Genomic DNA, 20055 nt, shown 5'->3' on the forward strand with positions numbered 1-20055 from the left:
TAGTAGTCATTTTAAAATGTATGTCTGAAATAGTTATGTAAGAAAAGCATTTGAAATTTTTTTACAATATATATTGGGAATGTTTTCACTTATATAAATAACTACTGATAATATGAATTATGAAAAAAATTATTACTACCATATGTGGAATATAGTGACTTCTAAACAGATTTAAAAAACACCCTACAAACCCAGAAAATATGTATATCTGTCTTTAGAAATTAGTGTTTATATCACAACCGTGATTTGTGAATAAAGAAAAATGGTTTGTAATATCAAAATAAAAGCTTAGTCTGAAAAGGTAAAAATACATTGGTGTTCAAAGTCATTTTGCTTTTCTTTTTTTACTGTGTTGGTTGAAGAGCTGTCGACAGTTGCACCATCTGTACTGCACACGATATGCTTACAGACCGATTGACTATTGACAAGGTTCACAGCAATTTTGACTGCCTGGAGGTGGTGTGTGGGAGCCTGGCTGGGCAGAGCAGCCTGAGGTGGTTAGTGCCAGCTTTCCTGCCAAGGGAGAGGGGATGCTCTGTGTGTGTGTCTGTGTGTGTGTGTGTATTGGAGGGAGCAATAATCTCATCAGCAGGCGCAAGCTTGGCTGCTGCTGCTTTTCAGCCAGAGGCCAGAGCGATGAGAGTCAGCACAGGACTGGGTTAAAGTTTTGCTTCCTGAGAAAAGCAAGGTTAATCTAGTACCAGATGTACTTTTAAGGCAAAACCTCATGGCATGTGAGGGAGAATTGGGGTTTGTTCATAGGAAATAAAAAAGGCACCTTCCAAACTGACTGCATGTATACCCAATATTCATCAAAGAGGATCTCAAAAATCCCAGAGGGAAGAAATGTGCCTGTAGCTGCTCTGCCAAGTGCTGCTCTGGGAGCACTGTTACCGGGGCGGGCCAGTTACTAGTAAGTATGTGCCTGCTGCTCTCAGCTGGGCCTGCACTGCTTCTCTCCAGTGGTGGATAGATGGGAGTTAGCCTTCCGTCTAGCTGTCTTTTTCATGGACAGCTTCTATTTCTGTGCACCTTCAAGTACATGGGAGGAAGGAAAGATAACACTTCTAATAGGCTCCTTCTTGTCACTTCCAGGTTTGTCATCCAAGCTATGGGCTTGTAGGTCTAGACTTACCCATCAGTCCAGCAGATTATGATGAGGCTGATAAGTTTAATGTGCCATTAATCACGTCACCTGCATGTCAACAGAATTATGTCACTGTTCTACCTGCGTTCCTTTTATATTGTCATTTAGCGCAGGAAGAGAAGACATTAAGTAAGGGATTAAATATTGCATGTTTTGCAGTTTAGCAGCTAGTTTTACCCTAAAAGGTACTTGGATCCTTCTGGGAAGGTAAAGAGAAGAAACTGTGATGTTTGCTAGGCATGGTAGGGAGGTATCATGTTATTCTTCCCTTATATCTTTACATGAAATACAAGCGCTAAATGTACCAGTGTACTTTCCTCCACACCATAAATGAGATATATTAACAGAGGTTTCTTCGGTGGCTGGATGAAGTGACCAGGGTAGTAATACTGAGTAACACTTGGGCTGCAGGAAGGTGAGAAGCATGTAAACAGATAAATACAAGTGGGATGGACACACAGAACTGAAGCACCACATAATTTCCACATGGTTAGATTCGTCTGTCTTATGTCTGGTATCATTATTTATGATTTAGTGCAGTTGTGCTTCCTTTCTTGACTAAGTGACTAAGAGATGCTAAATGGATAAAAACTTTGTATTTATTGAACAATTGGCCACAGAATAAGCAAAGCATCATGTAACCAAAAGAGAAAAAGGAAAATACAGTAAGATTTTGGGGGTATTTTTTTCCAATTATTTAAAGTTCTAATACAGCTTAAATTGTCTAGCAAAGATTAGATTGAATTTTTTCAGGAAGTCTTAGAACTGTCCCTTTATACCACATCCTGTACTACTCTGTCCTTGAAAATCTTTAAGGCATTGAGTTTGTTTATTAGCATCCTATTTGAATAAAATGTAAAGATTTTAATCTAGAATTTTATTTCCTTTAACTTTCTGGGAACTTTGTGTTCAGTTTGAATTGCTGTTGTGCCACATTGTTGTTTCTTACCTCAAGTGAATTTTGCAAGTTTGACATGTTCTTATTGCCACATTTTTTCAGTTTTACAGTACAGATGCATGAGGGAAAAAAGGCTGTGCAAATGATTTCCTCTCTAAAGTAGAGCTGAAATATCATCTTGTAGGTGGAGCAGAGAGAAGAAAAAAGAAGAGAAAAAAAAAAAAGAAAAAGCAACCTTGTTTCAGTGGGAAGGGAAGATTGGAGTGGGAGGTGAGATCAGAAGGGAGACAATGACCTGGGGAGGTCTTTGAAGAATTTAAGAAAGTGTCACTAAAAGCAGTCATCTTACTAGTCTTATGAAAGTTCATCATAATGCTTCATTTATCCCTAAAGGGCATATGCGTCACCTCTCACTAGAGCACAAGGTTTATGCCAAGTCTTTCCAGACTGGAACTTAAGTCCTTACAACAACGTAACCTGATTCATACAGCAATAGAGATGTTTGCTTTTTGTCTGAAAGCAAAATTGTTCTCTGGCAACATTTATGCCTTTCCAGCACTTCCCTAGTGCTCTGCATACCAGTAATTGCCTTGCAGCACTTCACAGAAAGCACAATGGACAGAGACTAGGATCAGAAAAACATCTAGGTAGTATATGCCAATATATCATCAGCTTGAATCTTTTCTCTTAATGAGGTAAGACTGAGATTGGCACATGGAGGAAAAAGATTAAAAATACTTCTAGATCCAAGAGCTAGTACTTGTTTTCATGGAAAAGAAGGCTTTTATTTCATGCTGGTTTGTATTGTAGTATGTGAGTACATTTTTTGTATCTACAGGAAGGATAAATGCAATGGTGGTTCAGTTGACACAGTGATGTGACTTCCTGAGCATTTCACCGTTGCCTTTAGTTGACTAGGACACAACCCCTGCTATGTGGCAAACCAGTGAGACTTGTGGGTTACCTATTTGCAAAGAACAGATACTTTGAATTGTATCTATGAAGGTACCGGGAAACATTAGTGTCAGTTTAGGTGCCCAGTCAGGCAGTATTCAGGGCCAGGAGCTCCTGCTCAGCTGTTGTTTAGGTCTCTATAGTAGATGCTGTCAAACTTTTCAGATTCCTACTAAATGTACTAAACAGGGCACACAAGGTAGGCAGTTTTGGTGTATGTGGTTTGCAGTACCCAGTTAGGTAGGGGTCCTAAGATTAAGAGTTATGGGTGAAAGTGGAAGTAGGGGTAATTGCATTGCCCACTGAAACCATGTTCAAAGCACTCACAAATAACTGTGGGAGATGATAGTTCAAAAAATCTTCTCTTGGCTCAACTCTAGCACAGGAATGTTTTTTTTCTATATGTAGCTGCCATTTATATATTGGGTCAGGTCATTCCCAGTTCTGTTACAGACCTCCCATTTTATTTAAATAATTAGTCATTAAGAGCACTTACTGAGTTGGTTATCTGTAGTGTGTTGGTTGAACTCTGCCCTGGATTCCAGTCCTTGTTCACATCAGTCAGAGTGAAAAACACATTCCTCCGTGACACCATCGCTTGCTTTACAGGGACTGGATGACAGTGAAGTGTCCCTTCACTTTCCCATGAGACAGGTTGTCTTGTAGATCCCTGATTCCAAAAGAGATTTACAGCTGAAAAATCCAAACTGGAAAAGAACTCATTGTGTTTAGGGTACTTTAAAGCACTCCAGACTGCTTCTCCACCCTGCTTTTGGCTGGGTTTAATTTGCTTTCCATTAGCTGTGATTTACCCATGCACTGCTTGGGCAGCCTGCACGCCTGACCAATTTATTGATTCTATTCTTTAGCAAAAGGCCTTAAGACAGGAGTTCAGGACACAGAAAAACTGTTAAATAAAACATAAGTGAATGCAAAAATAATCATTTAATGGACTTTATGAAAGGACAGTAAACCAAACAGTTCAGTCTAGTGGATGATGTATAACAACTAAACAAATATGACAACTAATTAAGGATTAGGTTCTGCATTTTGGATGACAGGACTTATAAAATGAACAGTTAGGTTATGTTGAGGGGAAAAAAAGCTGCATTTTGCAAATGTCAGGCAGACAGCTCAGTAAGCAGAAAAGCTCAGTTATCCAATTAAAATAAATGTGCAGTCTTCTCAATATAAAGAGCTAAAGCATCCTTATGTTGAGGAGTTGAGATCCTGAAATATAAGTAGAGAAAAAAAGTGCTATAAAGATTAATGTAATCTATCAAGATTAACATTTTGCATGCTGGCAGAGGCATATAATAATGTGTTTCAATTCCTGAAACTGGAAACATTAGGCTAAGATCAGTACCAATTTAAACCACAGGTAATCCCAAATATTGAATTGAATTCATTATTTACAACCATGATGGGCTAATAAAGTTGCCCTAATGATTTCTATGGGAAATAGATACCTACAGTAGGTGCTATCCTATTTCCCATAATCCTCTCTAACACTTCCTGTGAAATGTAATAACAAGTTGCATAAATGTAATTTAGGGAAAACTCTTCCACTAAAAATATTTCCTGATTTATTCAGGAGTTTGAGTCCTATTCTAAGGAAGATTATGAATGCTTTGAACATTGTTGTGTGCATGGGTGTCATGGCAGAGGCCAAAGAGTTTCAAGACCCCCAATGGGGGACACAACCTCATTTTTGTTGTTGCTTTCTAACAAAAGGAAGTTATTGCATAGCAATGGAAAGGGAGAGGTAGGAAGGGATCACAATAACTACTGAACTAGAAACTGTGTTGCACTTCCATTCTAGGAAAGAAAAGTCCACTCTAGACATCCATGATAACTGCCAGCAGAGCACTTCTTTGTTTTAAATGAAAGGTTTGGAGACCTGCCCTTTGGTCTAGGTCTCCAAAATAAGAGTTTCTAAGGCTGACAACTTATAACCACACATAAATTTTCTACAAGGATATTCACTTCAAGGCATTTGCAACTGAATTAATGTGAAAGATACGGATTTTCTGGTGGTTTATAAAGCAGAAACCAGAACATTATTACTAGGAGGGAGGTTTTACCCAGGGGTATTAAAATGGATTCAAGTTTGTGAGGTCCCTGGTTTACAGAAAAATATCTGTCAAATGTTGAAAAGAGTCGTGAGAATCTCAGCTCTGCAGTGCTTGAGAAAGTATGGAAGATCATGGCTGTAACACCCCCACCTCTGGTTTTGCCACCCACAGAATTGGCACCCTTCTTGTGAAGTGAGCAGTTGTGCTTGCAACTCTTGAGTATCTCTGAGTCCTCACCTTTATTCTTCTAGAAGTTGTTTCACATCTTCTTGGACACAACTTTTGATGTTCACCCAGAAAGGCAATGATCCAACTTTTTATTGTTTGAGAAGAGTGATGGCCTGGGGATAGACATTGTTTATTTACAGATTCAGCTGATAAACTGTATAACTGAGGTCTCGTCACAGACTTCAAAGATATGGAGTCCCATTGCTCCCCAGTTACAAAGTAAAGCTTTTTTCAGGAAAAATGGTAAGCAAGAAGCAAAAATAAAATTTAACTGGGAAGCTGAAAAGCAGCTTTTATTGGCAAGTTCTCATATACTGAGAAGAGAGAGAGAAATATGCATTTTGCTGAAGTTAGTAAATTCTGCTGGAGAGATGAGAAATTCCTATTGGGATGTCTCTAGACATGATAGATGTCTTTTTTTAAATTTTTTTTAACATGACCCACTATTAGGCTGTGCTATAAAGATTGGACATTTCCCCCTGTATTTAGACAACTTTGTCCCGTTTCCTACAATAAGGATATCTATATCCCTAGGTGTGCAAGGACGTAATTTGTGTACTAAAATGAAGAGGAAAGCAGTCATCACTATAGTATGCTGTACCACCATTCATCCACTCTGAATGCAGTCTGAATCCACTCTGAAATCTCTTACTTTTGGAAAATGGGAAGTGTCAATATAAATATGATAAGCAGAGCAACATGGCCTACTTTTTGATAATATTTTATAGCTTTATTCTCAGTAGGTTGAAGGAGAAGTCAGTAGAGAAATCTTTTTGCCCAGTGCTAAAATAAGGGAGATACATGTGAATTTGTGCTCTCATTAAGTTGTCCATCTTTTTGTCATTTAGTCAGCCTGATCCTGGCACCAGTGTGCAGAATTTTATACCTGTGTTAAGCCCATCATAGGATTTGGGACAGGAAAATACAGTGTCATTGTTGGAACACTCTAAGAAGCAAATCCCCAGTAAAATTATTATAAGACAACTGGAAATTTGTGAAAGTGAAAATCAAGTATCTTCCCCTTGCTGAATATCAGAAGGAATTAAATACCATCGGATATCATGGTTAACATTGCTCTGCCTAAATACAGTGGGAGATCTTCATAATATTTGTATCACACAATAATCTTCAGATAGGATTATACAAAGCTCCCCAAATTGGTTGCTGTATTTTAATGTGAATCTTCAGGTGTTTTCAAGTTGTTTTGTACGAAGCACACTCAGGATTTTAAGAGACTGAAGTCACCTAAGGAGTTACGGTCCAATTTTGGTAGACACATTTGCCTAGACCTTTGACAAATAATAGTTTTTAGTTCTTTTTTCTGCACTTTTTCCACAAATCTGAAAGTTCTTCGCCATTCTAATTTAATTCTTGAACTTAAATTTCATTCTGCTCATAATTAAAAGAGACAACATGGAACAGGTCTTTTTATGTTTACAAATTAGATGAAAGAGAAATGAAGACCTTAACTTGATCATTATGAGAGCATTTCATATGAACTGTATTTTATGAAGATTTGGTAGACTGCTAGAATATTTTTACATAAATATATTCACTTAAATGTGATGATTTAAAAATCTGAATAGTATTTTCTAGTGCAATAGCCACAGTTAGTTAGTAGAAGCATCTGTTAATAAATATATTTTGCTTGAAATTTTCTAAACCTTACATGTTGCATCTTTGTATAGTTTTGTGAAGAATAACCATTTCATTGCACATAAGAGTGACTAAATTCTACATCACACAAAAAATTGCCAATTATTTTTAGAGTGTGTGGTTTCTGTCCCTTGTTAAAATCAGAAAGGACACAATTACCTCTTTTGTCAACTAGCTTTAGCAGTTTACTGCTCTTTTTCTCTGCCATGCACCAAAAAAACTGTGATGCTGAGCCTTACTGGGGCTTTTTGCATGAGTATCGCCTGCCTCTGTATCAATATTGTAAAAGAATGCATGCATACTAACTTTGCCGGTTTTATGCCAAAACTCACTTCCCTTTGCTCTTCTTCAGTGGACAAGAAGCTGTACTACAAAAGGTAGATGATATACTGTGTTGTTACCCAGGTAATCTGGGTCACATTCTTTGTACTCATTGCCAGAATTAGATTTAAAGAGAGAAAAAAAGAAGAAAAAGAGAAAAATTTGTTGGTGGTAATGCATGTTTGCAGAGGGAACTTAACAGTGAGGAAGATGGTTTGCTGAGTGAGCAGGCCCTAGGAATTTTAAATAAGGCTGCGAAAAGGAATAGTCATGAGATCTCTGGTGCTTGTGATCATTCTGCAGAAAACCAGACAGCACTGGAAGAGAAACTTTTCTGTTATCTTTTCTGTAAGCACAAACATGCAACAATATCGATAGTGTATTTTAACCACAGAAGAGACAATGGCTTAATTTTGATTTTGTGTGTGTGTGTTTATTTGCAGGGCTTAGCCCAGAGCATATAATTTTCTAAAGCAACTTGCTTTCTGTAGACTCAGGAATGGATGTCTAGAAGCAAATTGACACATTTTTCAAATTAGAGGTAAATTTTTTTACTAGGAAGCTAGAATTCCAGGATTTTAGAACGAGCCAAGTAAAAGGCTGGTTTGGGTCAGCTGTGTGTACTTTTCAAGTGTCATATTCTAGTATTATTTTGGTCCTTGACATTCGCATTTCATTGACCTAAGGAGCCATCAAACTAACACTTTGTAGCTTCATTGCTAAAAAGAAGAGTTTTGAAGTCACTGAAAGTATTTATTATTTGGTTGAAAACTCCACCAAAGCAGAAGAATCAACAGCTCTTCTCCTTTCCACCCCTCCTCCTCCTTCTTCTTCTCAGCTTTCTAGGCACTTGACAGGAAAGGAATCAGTTATTATGGCAAATGGGCTTTGGGAAGCTGCAGATTAGTACCAATTAAACTCACCCTAGAATTGCTCCAGCCTTTCCCTGGGTTACGTGGGGGACATGCACCAGACTAGGGTGGAAATGAAGCCTCTGGCTGATGGATCATTGCTTAAGAAGAACAGTAATGAACACAATCAAATAATAAATACATAATATAAACCACACAAACACAACCATCTCATGATCAAGACATCACCATGTGGTGCCTGAGATAGGAACGCCAAGCTATGTTGTGCGATACAGATGAGTGGCACCACTTGCTTAGCCATGTAGTGCGTAGGCATGGGCTGCATGGGCTTAATACCTGTAGGGGCTTCAGCACAACCTGACACCTTTGTCTTTTCTGGATGTAAGGCCACAGTCACAACTGCTGAACCATGAAGAGAGTCCTGGCAATTCTTCACAAGCTGTGCCGGTAAATTAGTAAGGCATAGTCCAGCCCAAAGTGTTTATAGCTATTCCTCTCCTATCACTGATGCCAGTCTTTGATTAGACCTTCTGTGCAATGGGGAATGGAAAGTGACTCGCTCTCTTCTCCCAAAGATCTACATACAGATCTGAAAAAGCCTCAAGATGGGCCATGCAGAAGTATGGGAAGTTTCTTATTATGGGCATCTGCAAAACCTCTGGGACTTCTTACATGTGGAGTTGCTTGTAACTGAGATGGCTTTACTGGAAGTATTACAAAAGTTTTAAAGATTACTTCTAAAAGATAGCAACTGTCATTGCACTGGTTTTGGTAGTAATTGCATTCCTACAGTGCAGCTTATGAAGGTTTTCTGAGACCTTGATCCAGGAGAAGCAGTTTGCTTAAATAACAAACACAGTGGGTTTTTTTTGGTTGTTTTTCCCTTGAAAGATTTATTTATTTTTTTTTTTTTAATTCCTAATATTAAACTGGAGGAAACTGAGAAGATCAAACAGCAAGTAAAGATTTAGAAAGTGGTAAGTGACTGGAGCTGGGAAAAAAAAAACAAAACAAAGAAAACAACCAAATAAATAGAAGACCAAAAAAAAAACCAACCAAAAATTCATGCTCTCGCAGTATATTAACCTGACTTTAAAAGGGAAGAGTCCCTTTGGGCACAATTTTAACTAACTTCAATAGCTAGCTTTCAAGAGAGACCTGGGGAAAGGGAACAGATGTGCAGAGGAACAGCCCTGAACACACTTGTGGAGACATTCTACCCACAGTCTCTTGACCAGTGCTGAAGAGCAAAGCTATTTGACATGCTAATGGAGACCACACTGTAGCCACCTCCTTTTCCAAAGGGAAATTCATCTGGGCTGTGAAAAGCATAAAGGCACTTGTATTTCACTTACTGTAGCCAAGCCATGTGGCAAACCTAGTCAGTTGGGTTTTACAGCCTTTGTTCTTAGCCCCTGACTGATATACAGCACTGTGACAGGCATAAGTTTTTTCCTTATTCAGCATGAAATTAACTTGACATGTTCAAAGAAGCAAAGCTATCAAGCTAGGATCATAATCAGAGTTAGCTTCTTCAGGGGAATCTTCACAGTCTAACACTAAAATGTAATCTGTACATGCAATGACTCCCACGAGCACCTCTGGCACTGTAGTAGTCATTCCACACATGCTCAAGAGCAGATATGCTCTGACTGCCCTTGCAAAGGGGCGAAATAAGGAATGAGTATTTGTCATGCCATCGCCCTGCCTTCCCACAGTAGCCCCAAAGTCGTCACAAGCCAGCCCAAATGCATTGTTTTAAATATGCTTGTAATGAGTAAATGCATCCTTAGCCATTTGGATCTGGTATTTTAAATGTTTAAGTGCCTTTTGGGAAGCTTTTAGTCTGAAACATTGCTGTTAAGACACTGAAATATTAGTAAATCTTGCAAACGACTCAAGTTCTAATGTTCCTCATTTCTGCGGTGCTGCATGCTGTGCTAATGACCCGGTGACTGGATTTTCTGCTTTTGAAAGCAGAGCTATATGCTATAAAACTTTCATCTAAGTTGAGCTGCCTCTCTCTAATGAATTTTTTATTTGTTTACTTGTTGTTTCAGTAGAATTTAAAAGTAGCAATTAAAAGAAACCAACCAACCAAACCCTCACCCCCTCATAAGGAACTTCCCTTAATTCAAGGTCTAATACAATGATGAGGAAAACATTATGCTATGTCCAGTAGAGTGAAAATAAGTAAAGGAAGATGCATAAATATGCTTAATATTTTACACGTGAAGAAATGCATCTTGCATGTGGTGATGGTGTATGTTCACACCAGACAACACAGCTACATTTGCCACACAGTTGGGCTCATGCGTGCCTGTGCATAGGCACAGTGCACTGTCCGTTTGTCAGGAATTCCTGATGTCTTTTGAACTCTGGCCCAGCTTACTCTCCATTTACAATGTAGTTTGCTTAACATAGGGTGCAAGACCTCTCGGGTTTGACCTGTGCCAAGTGAGGGAGGCCAAAATGGCACATTCAGCAGATCTACAGTGGTTTTAAGCTGAACCTGAGCAACCCATCCTACCCTCTGTGCCCAGCTTCCCATCGGCAGGAGTTCCCTGAGCCTTGAAAAAGAGGCCAGGAATGAAAAATCAGAAGTAAACAGGGAGAGGAGGAGAGCCCTTAAATGAAATGTACAGCAAGCCAAGGCAGGTGATGCCTGGGGACATGGATGTCTTTCCTGGCATGGGGAGGGGGAGCATGGATGCCAAGTTGCATCCCACATGGCAGCTGACAGTGCAGAATGTCTCTCCTCTGCCTTCCTTCAGGAAAAGCTGCGGGACCCTGCAGGACCAGAGGCATGGGTAAAATGCACTACTGTTCGTATCACCAAGGTCAATGCTTTATCTGTTTTGGTGGAGCTCACCTGATGGTGCACCTGGTACTGCCACCTGCCGTTGCCATTGCCTGTGCTGCATTCATCCTTGGCACAATCACCCACTTGTCCCAGGGTTTGCTTCACTCAGGAGTAGAAGAAAATGCTCTGTGTACAGAAATTAAACCCCACAGCACTTCTGCTAAAACACAGAGACCAATATTTACATCATGTTTATTTACAGGAGACTTGATCAAAGCAATGTTGTTATAAAAATATATAGTTGAAATATGGATATTTTTGCCTTGTTTCTGAGCCAAATGTACAGATAAAAATTGATCAGCTTACGAGATAGGTAGCTGATAAAAGTTCCTCATGATTGCCCACCCCTTCACTCTCAAATCAGCTGTTATTTCAGTCCTCCAGTAAAAGTAGGGGGCCCAGGCAACGTCTTTACACAGGCAACAGCCAAACTCACTGTGCTCATCGCCTGGGGTGTCAGTGGGATGTGATTCTTAATCTCCACTTTTAAGCACTTTGGGATGTCTTGTGCCAGTCAGCCCTTGGCTGGCACAAGCACCACAAGGAACCTCAGCTGTATGGGACATGCTGGAGAAATGACCCTTCTCCACTGGTTAATGAGACAGGACACAGCAAACTTATCCCTGCATGTGAAGCAGAAAAGGAGAGAAGACATTTAATGATTTGGCTGTGGAAAAAGGGCAGAGAAATGTCCGCACACCCACTCACCCCACAGAAGAGGTGACTTTCTTGTCTCCATCCTGTCACTGCCAGAGATCCACAGCTCAGCCTCAACACAATGGTACTGATATTCATGCGGAGTGGGATGCTGCAATGCAAGGAATGAAATGAGCTGTGGAAGAGTGCTGGGAAGGGCAGGAGATTTTGCAGAAGTGTGGAGAGAGGCGCTGTGGACCAGCACTTCAAGGCATCTTCCTGCGAAGCTCAGCTGGCCACAAAGTGTCACCGAAACCTCTCATCCTCCCCATCTTTTTATTTTGAAGCTACTCTTAGTTCCAAAACTTCATATTAAAGCTCAAAAAGCAGACAGCACAGTGTGTTTTGAGAGCTGTAGGTCTTTATTATGGCAAAATCATCACATCTAAAATCCAATTCAGTCCTTGCTATGAATAAGTATAATGAAGAATTTAATGATATTTCCACTAAAATTAGTCAGAAGGCAAACTTTAAAAAATGACACAGATCATTAACTGGGAATATTTCTCAGAAGAGATTTGTTATATTAAAAAGGCACTGAAATTACTAGCGTTAATCAACTGTATTGTATTAAAAACTGTATAGATTAATTAAGTACTTTAAATATGAAAAATTAAAAAAAAGAGGCTATAGGGGAATCACAGGCTTGAATCTGGGTCTCCTAACATGTTGCTTTCCCTGTACTTCTTAAGCACCTAATTTAGTAAGAATTCAGATTGAACAATTCTTCTTGTCTGGTCTAAGCTGGTTATAGTACCCTGATTCATAAGTTACAAAATTCCTGGCTATGAAAGAGGCACTGTTTTTCATTCATTTGCCTCAAATACAGATACTGGGCTCTTCTCCCCACCCCACCATATTGGGTTGAATTTAGTCAGTAAGGGCCAAGGACAGTCAGCAAAATACATTTTACACAGTTTCTGTGATATTTAGCTGTGATTCTTTGCTCATAGGACCTGGTATATCTAGGAAATCTCCCTCTTTAACAAACCTGGATTTGTTTGGCCATTGACTTCAGATAAGTACAGCTCAGTATACCTAATAGTTGTCATTTCCAATGAGGGCGATTTAGCCTCAGCACTGCTGGCTCCCTTGGCTACAGGCCAATTTAAAACAATCCCAGTTAAAAGTACCAACTCTTTTTTTTTTTTTTTAACCAATACTGTCAAACAGGTATGCTACAGATTAGCTTTCTTCTTGGAGGAGACATGGAGCAGCTTCTCTGTCATCTGGGCTGAGACAGTCTTGCACAATATTAGACAGCAAGTCTATGCTGTTGATGGAGAAGCAGCAGGATTAGGCCTCCAGTAACTGCATCAACACAGCCAACAGCTCCAGGAGTACATATTCCTCTCCTATGCCAACCTACCTTAATGGCATTTACAGTATACAAAATATTAAAATACACTGTTAACTCTTGCAGATAAATGTCCTTTGCTATTATAGCACAGGAAAAGCAAACTTGTATTTGCCTGCTTGAATGTCACTATGTTTTCCCAAGCTTTTGCAAATCCACTTACACCAGCAACATTTCAAGATCTAAAAAAGTAACAGAGGTTCTTCCGCCGTCTACAACTCTTACACTATAAAGAAGGGTCAACAAAGCTGTCCTCTCCCTACCTCTGAAATAAAAGGTAAAAATGTCTTTTCTTGCAGAAAGGCCTAAAACAAAATTTATAAATTAAGAAACTTTAATTCTTGCCATCCTGCACATGCACAAATCATGGCCCAGCCTCCTAAATAGAGCGAGGTGTTGCTAACAGAAATTGTACCTCTTGGGCCTTTGAAGAAATACCACCTGTATGCTGTTTCCAAGCCCATGTGCACTGCAAAAGAAATTTTCCCCAGAGAAACTATGGTTCAGTAACTGCTATTGAAAAGACAGCCCAGAAATAGAACATTTCACTGCTTTAAACTAAACATTCAACCTTCGGAGCTGGGAGGCTTAGATTTATTTTGGTTTTTAAACAGGCTTAGCAATAACAAAATAAAAAAAATAATTCCTGTGTGGTTTGTCTGGCTCAGTCATAGGTATTATCATACACTCCTGTCCCCCACTTCCTTATTTCAATTATGTGGTGCTTTAAATGATGCTGGGTAATACAGCACTGTATATCAGAAGCAGGTCACCAGCTGATTTTCTGCAGCTGCCTTATAGAAAAGTATATTCCTTAAAACTCAAAAGCTCTTCAGCCAAGTCCTCAGTACTTAAGGAGCTCTTGTGTATATATGCTTTGTTATAGTGTGTCTCACATTTTGGGCATGCTCTTTAGTTATATGGTAAAAACATTGACATATTCATGTAAAATGCAATAACCAAAAATGTTTGTAGTCACAGACTATCACTCAGGCAGAATGAGCTGCCTTTATTTTTTTTTTTCTTTTATTTTTACAGTGACAGTAAATCAGAGAATTCCTTTACCTATCCAGCTCAATGGATACACTTGTAATGATATAAATTGAAAGACCTGGACACTGTCTTTTACTGGAATTAGGCTTATGCTACATGCAAAGGAGGTTTTTTTCCCAATTATTTTAAAATAGTAAAATAAGCATTTTTCAAGCAGTCTTGTATTTTCTCTTTTTTCCTGGTGCTTGTTTTGAAGTTTTTCCTCCCATAAGAGGGGACATTCTGCTATTGGCCAGGCAGTAAGATAAAACCTGAAAGTAGCTACACCCATTTCCAACTCCTAGGTGCTTTTCAGGGCGGATCTCCTAAAGAAGCAAAGCTGCTTCTGAGGACCAGGGCCTTAAGGGGAGGGTTTACTGGGGCAGCAGTGTTTCTGCTCCTGTGAGCAGTGCAGTGGCTGTAAGGCCATTTCTCAGGCCTGAGGAAACTGTTGGACTCAGGATGCTTTTTTCTTTTTTGGGAGAAAAACATTAGTGCTGTTCCTAAGAAAACAAACACGTGGGTGGGTGCTGCTTAGTGGAAACAGGCCTGTGTTTGTTTTGCTTTTCAACAGTTGTAGTGGCAAGTTAAAAAAATCTGGGGAGTGAGAGAGCATCTGGGTGGGGTCTGGAGGTGACCCACGTCATGCTGCTTCAAAGGGGGCACCTGGTGTTGGTGCAGCGGCACTTTCAGAAGAGTGGGTATCATGAAATATGACAGATTTGTCTGGAGAAAGAGGGAAAAGGGTTGTGAGACAGGGAACAGGAAGGCTATGGGCTGAGGAAAGTTAATCTAGGTGAGAAATAAAGATGGTGTTTAGCTGAGGATTGTTGGGTTTTAAGCAATTTATGCAACACTACTGGTGTGTAAGGCTTATATAAATTAGAAGATAAATGCAAACAGTGTTTGTGAATTTCCAAGAATACTTGGAAAAAGGGCACATGAGACTGTAGATATACCTTTAGGACTTAAAAATAGGTGGTCTGTTTATACATTGTTAGCTGCCAGTAAAGCACAATGCTGCAGCATACCCCTCAAAAGCAGAGATGAGGAGCACAGGGCGCAAAGCAAACTCTTAGCCAGGATATAAGTAGGATTTGAAGGGTATGCGGTATCTGTGCCTCATGCAGCTCTGCTGTACACTGTGCCCAGACATGAGACCCTGTCAGAAGATGCCTACTTGGATCAGCTGCAATGAAGAAATTTTATTGTTTGTGCTGGTCCTTCCCTAGCAGTACAGCAGAGCTGCCATGCTAGACAGGCAACTAGCACTTAACCCAGATCTTAATATCTGGCTCTTGCAATATGCTTGTTATTAAAATAGTGCTATACCCAAGTAGTTTTAGTCACTTAATAGCTCACATTTCCATGTTAGGAATTGAATGCGCTACTTTGGCTCAAGAGCCCACATAAACTGGAGCATGTCACTTAATTGGCTTTTTGTGCTTTCACGGGGAGGTACCAATTAAGCAGACTCTACTTCACTAAAGTTGTTCAAGAGGGCAGTGAGGTCAAAGCCAAAAAGCTATGAACTCAGAGGGAGAAGGGGGCATTAAAGAAGGTCAGCTGTGTCCCTGTATTAGGAGAAAAGTTCCTAATTTGTGAAGCACAGTCCTACAGCCACCAACAGAGGTGCAAGCTTGCAAAGAAAATACCCATAGAGGAGCTGCTGCCCTCAGAAGAAAGAGGAGCACATGTGTGCATGTGCATACCTGCACCCCAATGGATTGAAAGGCTTGAAAATTCCCTCCAAACTGCCAATCTGCTTGCTCTGTCTGTATTTGAGTGGATCTTAATCTCCTTTCTAATTCAGTAGTAGCAGCTGGGGTTTGTCCTTTAATGTTTGTGTCTTTCAGTTTATACCTAGTCACAATTACTGAAAGTAATGCTAACGACAGAAGTAGAAAGGATGTCTATATTATATTAGACATTTTCTACAGAAACGTTAGACTACAGTCTAAGCAATCTGGCCGTAAGTGTGCTCCAGAAGAGGCTCATTCTCTTCTTTGCTGGTCTTCACTAATCCTGGCCTCTCTTTCTCTGTTAATGGAAGGTGATCATTACTTATAGGCAACAGATACAGGAAGAATGGATGGGAAACATGATGCAATCAACACAAATATATACTTTCTGTGTAAGCCATCACAGTGTAAGTAAGTGCTTCATATTCAGATAGGCCTATCAACACAGCATGAAAATAAGCTTCTAAGTTACTGTGCCTCCAGAATGATTTGGGAACAGACTGTATGATCATCAGGCAGTGTGTCTTCACAGTTCTTCATACAGTGTTTAGGAGGAAAAATAATAGACAATCTCTGAGTTGCTGTGATTTTCAATTGTCTGAAGTGATGCAATACTTCAGGAACCAGTATTTCTTAATGAAGTTTTGTGGTTTCATTGCACGTGTTTTGTTTGAACAGAAGGAGTATCTGCACAGATACTGAAATAGAGTGTAGAAAAACTGCAAAATTTATGCTGCTTCTGTGTTTAAGAGTGTCTGCATTTGAGGGTTTATGTCCACCTCTTGTTCCAGAAATGTTTGTGGGGTGAATTTTAAGTACTTTATCATGTGTAGGATTTTTAAATGTACAGGAGCTAGGTTAGGACCACTGTGCTCTTAAAACTGTTGTTGTGAGCCTGGTGCTTTCAGAAAGCATGTGTACCTACACAGATTTAATTCCAAGATGTATTGGCTGAACATGCTGCACTTGTGCTGCCTAATTCTTATACATCCCCCAAATTAGGCTTACTCTGCAGAAACTGGGAGTTTGCATATTGGAATCAGAGCTTTTACAAACAGGAAATTAGCTCCTGTGATCACAGAAGCAGTTACCTTTTATTTTCTTTCTTTTGCGTAAGATGTCAGTGATAACTTCAAACATAAATAACGTTGAAAAATACAATCACTTCTAGCCAAAAAAGGCTTCAGTTTTGTGTAAGGAAGCTTAATTGGTGACCATTAACTTTAACCAAATGTAGAGGGAACTTACCCAACCAGAGTGAATGTTCAGCAATACAGCACTTCAACAGCAATTTGCATTAGTGGTAAACAACCATCATGATGTTCTTGCTTGTTATATTACAGCTTAAGTGTTCTGTGATGCAGAACTGTTAGTTCTGCTTGTATATAGCTATTGCTTCAAAGTGGGCGAGCTACTGGGAAGAATGACTTTTTAAAGCTTAACTTTGGAGCCCCACAGCAGAAGGCCAGGTTCCCCACACTGGAATGGAAGTCCAGCACTCTCAGTTTGGCAGTAAGACTTTATCCTACCCTTCCCTAAAAATGTGCATGCATCAAATCTGCTTCCTCTCTCCCGGCCTAATTTTTTATATATATATATATATGGGACAAAAATAGGAAGTTGGATGACACAAAAAACCATTAATTCACTTCATTGTGTTAATATTGGAGCATAAGCTGTAAAACTGAGCAGGTCAGTACTGCTGACTTCTTGACAGTCAGGCATTAACACAACATACATGCAGTTCTGTTAATGTTCTTCAACTTTTCTCTCTCGCATAAGAAAGTTGTATTTGCATTTCTGTGTATTTTGCCACTTTCTAATAGCACCATAAAAAGGGGCTGGAGACTGCATTGCCATATAGGGTAGGCACTGGAACAAAAAAAAAGTACAGCTTTAAAGATCATCACTGTATTGACCTTTCTTCTCCTTTTCTGCTCAATTCACACTGTGATCAATCAACAGCTGCTGTGGGAGCCCTGGGTCAATATAATTTAAACTGGTTAGTATGTCAGAATGATGCCACTTCAAATACTGAAACACTGAAACCTTGCTGTATAAATAAAAAAAAATAATAAAAGTAGTAGAAACTAATTGGAGAAAGGTAAAGACAGGCGTTTTTATTTGAAACATTTCTTTTACAACATTTCTGAGCTGACAACTCTGGATTTATGCTGATATAATTATTCTTATAAAACCAGAAACAGACAACCCTGGGAGAAATGCTTCCCTAATCTCAAGCAGATTGTAGGAGCAAATCCCAAAGACAGCATGAGCATGTGGGAAACTAGCTTTGTCTCTCCCTTAGCAGGTTACTCTGAAGTGCTCTGGTTCATTAACCTAGAAGTAATCCAGTTGCACTCCAAATTTCAGGCTTAGAAAGTAACATGTGTTTCTTATAAACCTTCTCACCTGACCAAGGTTTTGTTTACCCCTTAAGAAAAATGTGTGTTATGTTAGTCATGAGCATCAACCTGTAGGTGTTAAGAGGCATTCAGACGGCTGCTTACCGATCTGGGGAAGCCTCCTGTTCATGGTAGTTTTCCAAAGCGTTTATTTTTCTTTTTTTCTTTTTGTAAACAAAAAAAAACTTAGCTTGCAGAGTTAATGGAAAACATGAACCATCTGTGAATGTTACTTGCAGCTCATTTGCTTCATTGGCAAATATTAAATGGTGTTGTAAAGATCCACTGGAATCATAGAAATGTATTTTAACATTAACATCAAAGTGCCATTGGAACATTTCATTGCATAATTGTTTGGCAGACTAAGATAGTCAGCAGAAGATACCCAGCTTTCTGATTTATTGGTCACAGGTTGTTTCTTTAGAACTGCAGAAGCTGGGATACATTTTTGTATTTATATTTTTAAATGATCTACACAATTATGGAAAGACAGTGCGCACACATCTTGAGATTTATTTTGTATAAGTGTTTTTTACATTTCCAACCTGTTATCTCCATTATCATTTTTTTACTAATCCAGCATAAACTGAAACTTGCATGATTTAGGGTTGGGGGCACAGACAGCAGTATCTTCATGCTTTACCTTTGTGTATGTCCTTCTCTCTAGTATATAGCATATTTGGGTTTAATTATTATTCAGAGGTAACAAAAAATTGTTAATCACCAGCATGACCTATAGTGTTTCATAAGTAAACACAATGTTGCAACAGATAGATACATACTCAGTGGCAAAACATACCAGTTCATGCCATCTTTGGAACTAAAAGGTTTAAAAAAAAAAAAATTTGATCTAGGGTTGAAATTCCTAAACCAAGGTTTTTTCATATATATGTAAAATATAGACACAGTGTTATGATTGCAATTTGTTTGCCAAAAGAACATTACAAATGGTCTCTGCTTTGCTGTTTCATATGAAACAATGAGGAATTATGATAGGTAAGAGCTGGCCAGCGATGCACAAGACTCCTTGTGCTTTTAATTTGTGTATAGAGTTCTCAGAGTAAGACTATATTTACTGTCTCTTCAGCTGAACACTAGGAGCTCAGCCTTGGAAAGGAAATAACAAGTAGTTGAAATTACTGCTCAGTAGTTTTTAGCATAAAAGCTTTTCAGAGACTTTTTTGCTCAGTGTTTGTATAGGGTCCTATTTGTGACTAGGTTCCCAGGTGCTTTGTAATGCAAATAATTATTTTTTTTTTAAATGCACACTGTGAGCTCCAGTCTAGCTTCAGGAATAAATATTTAAGTACCTCTAATATTGAACATTTGCTGAATGCCTTAGTATTCCTGTTGTAATTGTTTAGTTTGTTTATTTGTAGAATAATGTTAGTCCTGGGGAGGCAAGGGGGAAAAAGTGTGTTGCCGAGATCTACTGGAGTTTAAAGTCCTCAATACTTTTCTGGATGGGGAGAATAAGGATAAGTACAGCAGGTGATTTTGGCTCTAAGGTGAAATTATTGTATTGTTCCTTATGAGAGCAGAGGTATACTTCCAATCAGCATTAAGCTGAATTACTTCTCAGGGAGCCCTGTTGCTCTGTGGAAGATGTGCATTGCCGCGCTCTGTTTGAGTTGTATGGTACCTGGGCATTGCAAATCACCGAGGAAGTAGCAGAGCAAATCTTGTAGCTTTTAGCACTACAGGTGGTGCAGAAGGTGTGCCTGGAAGCACATGAGGATAATGCTAAGCCCCAGACATTTCCATGACAGTTGATTCAAAATCCAGATGTTTGCTCTTGCTCCTGCAGCA

The 20055-nt window shown here is 39.2% G+C and overlaps 1 protein-coding gene across 38 annotated transcripts in view; it reads left to right on the forward strand.

The window, feature by feature from the left end:
• Nucleotides 1-310, forward strand: part of RBFOX1 (RNA binding fox-1 homolog 1) — a 1274017-nt gene extending 1273707 nt beyond the window's left edge. For all 38 annotated transcript variants that reach the window (XM_057406604.1, XM_057406605.1, XM_057406606.1 and 35 more), the window contains one exon: nucleotides 1-310. This exon is cut by the window's left edge. The gene's annotated coding sequence lies outside the window, so the exon portion shown is untranslated.
• The last annotated feature ends 19745 nt before the right edge of the window (nucleotides 311-20055 follow it).

The sequence above is a fragment of the Pezoporus wallicus genome, unplaced genomic scaffold, assembly GCF_028554395.1.
Source record: "Pezoporus wallicus isolate ANWC-B61680 ecotype Strahan unplaced genomic scaffold, APGP_CSIRO_Pwel_v1 contig_6155, whole genome shotgun sequence".
NCBI classification, from domain to species: Eukaryota; Metazoa; Chordata; class Aves; order Psittaciformes; family Psittacidae; genus Pezoporus; species Pezoporus wallicus.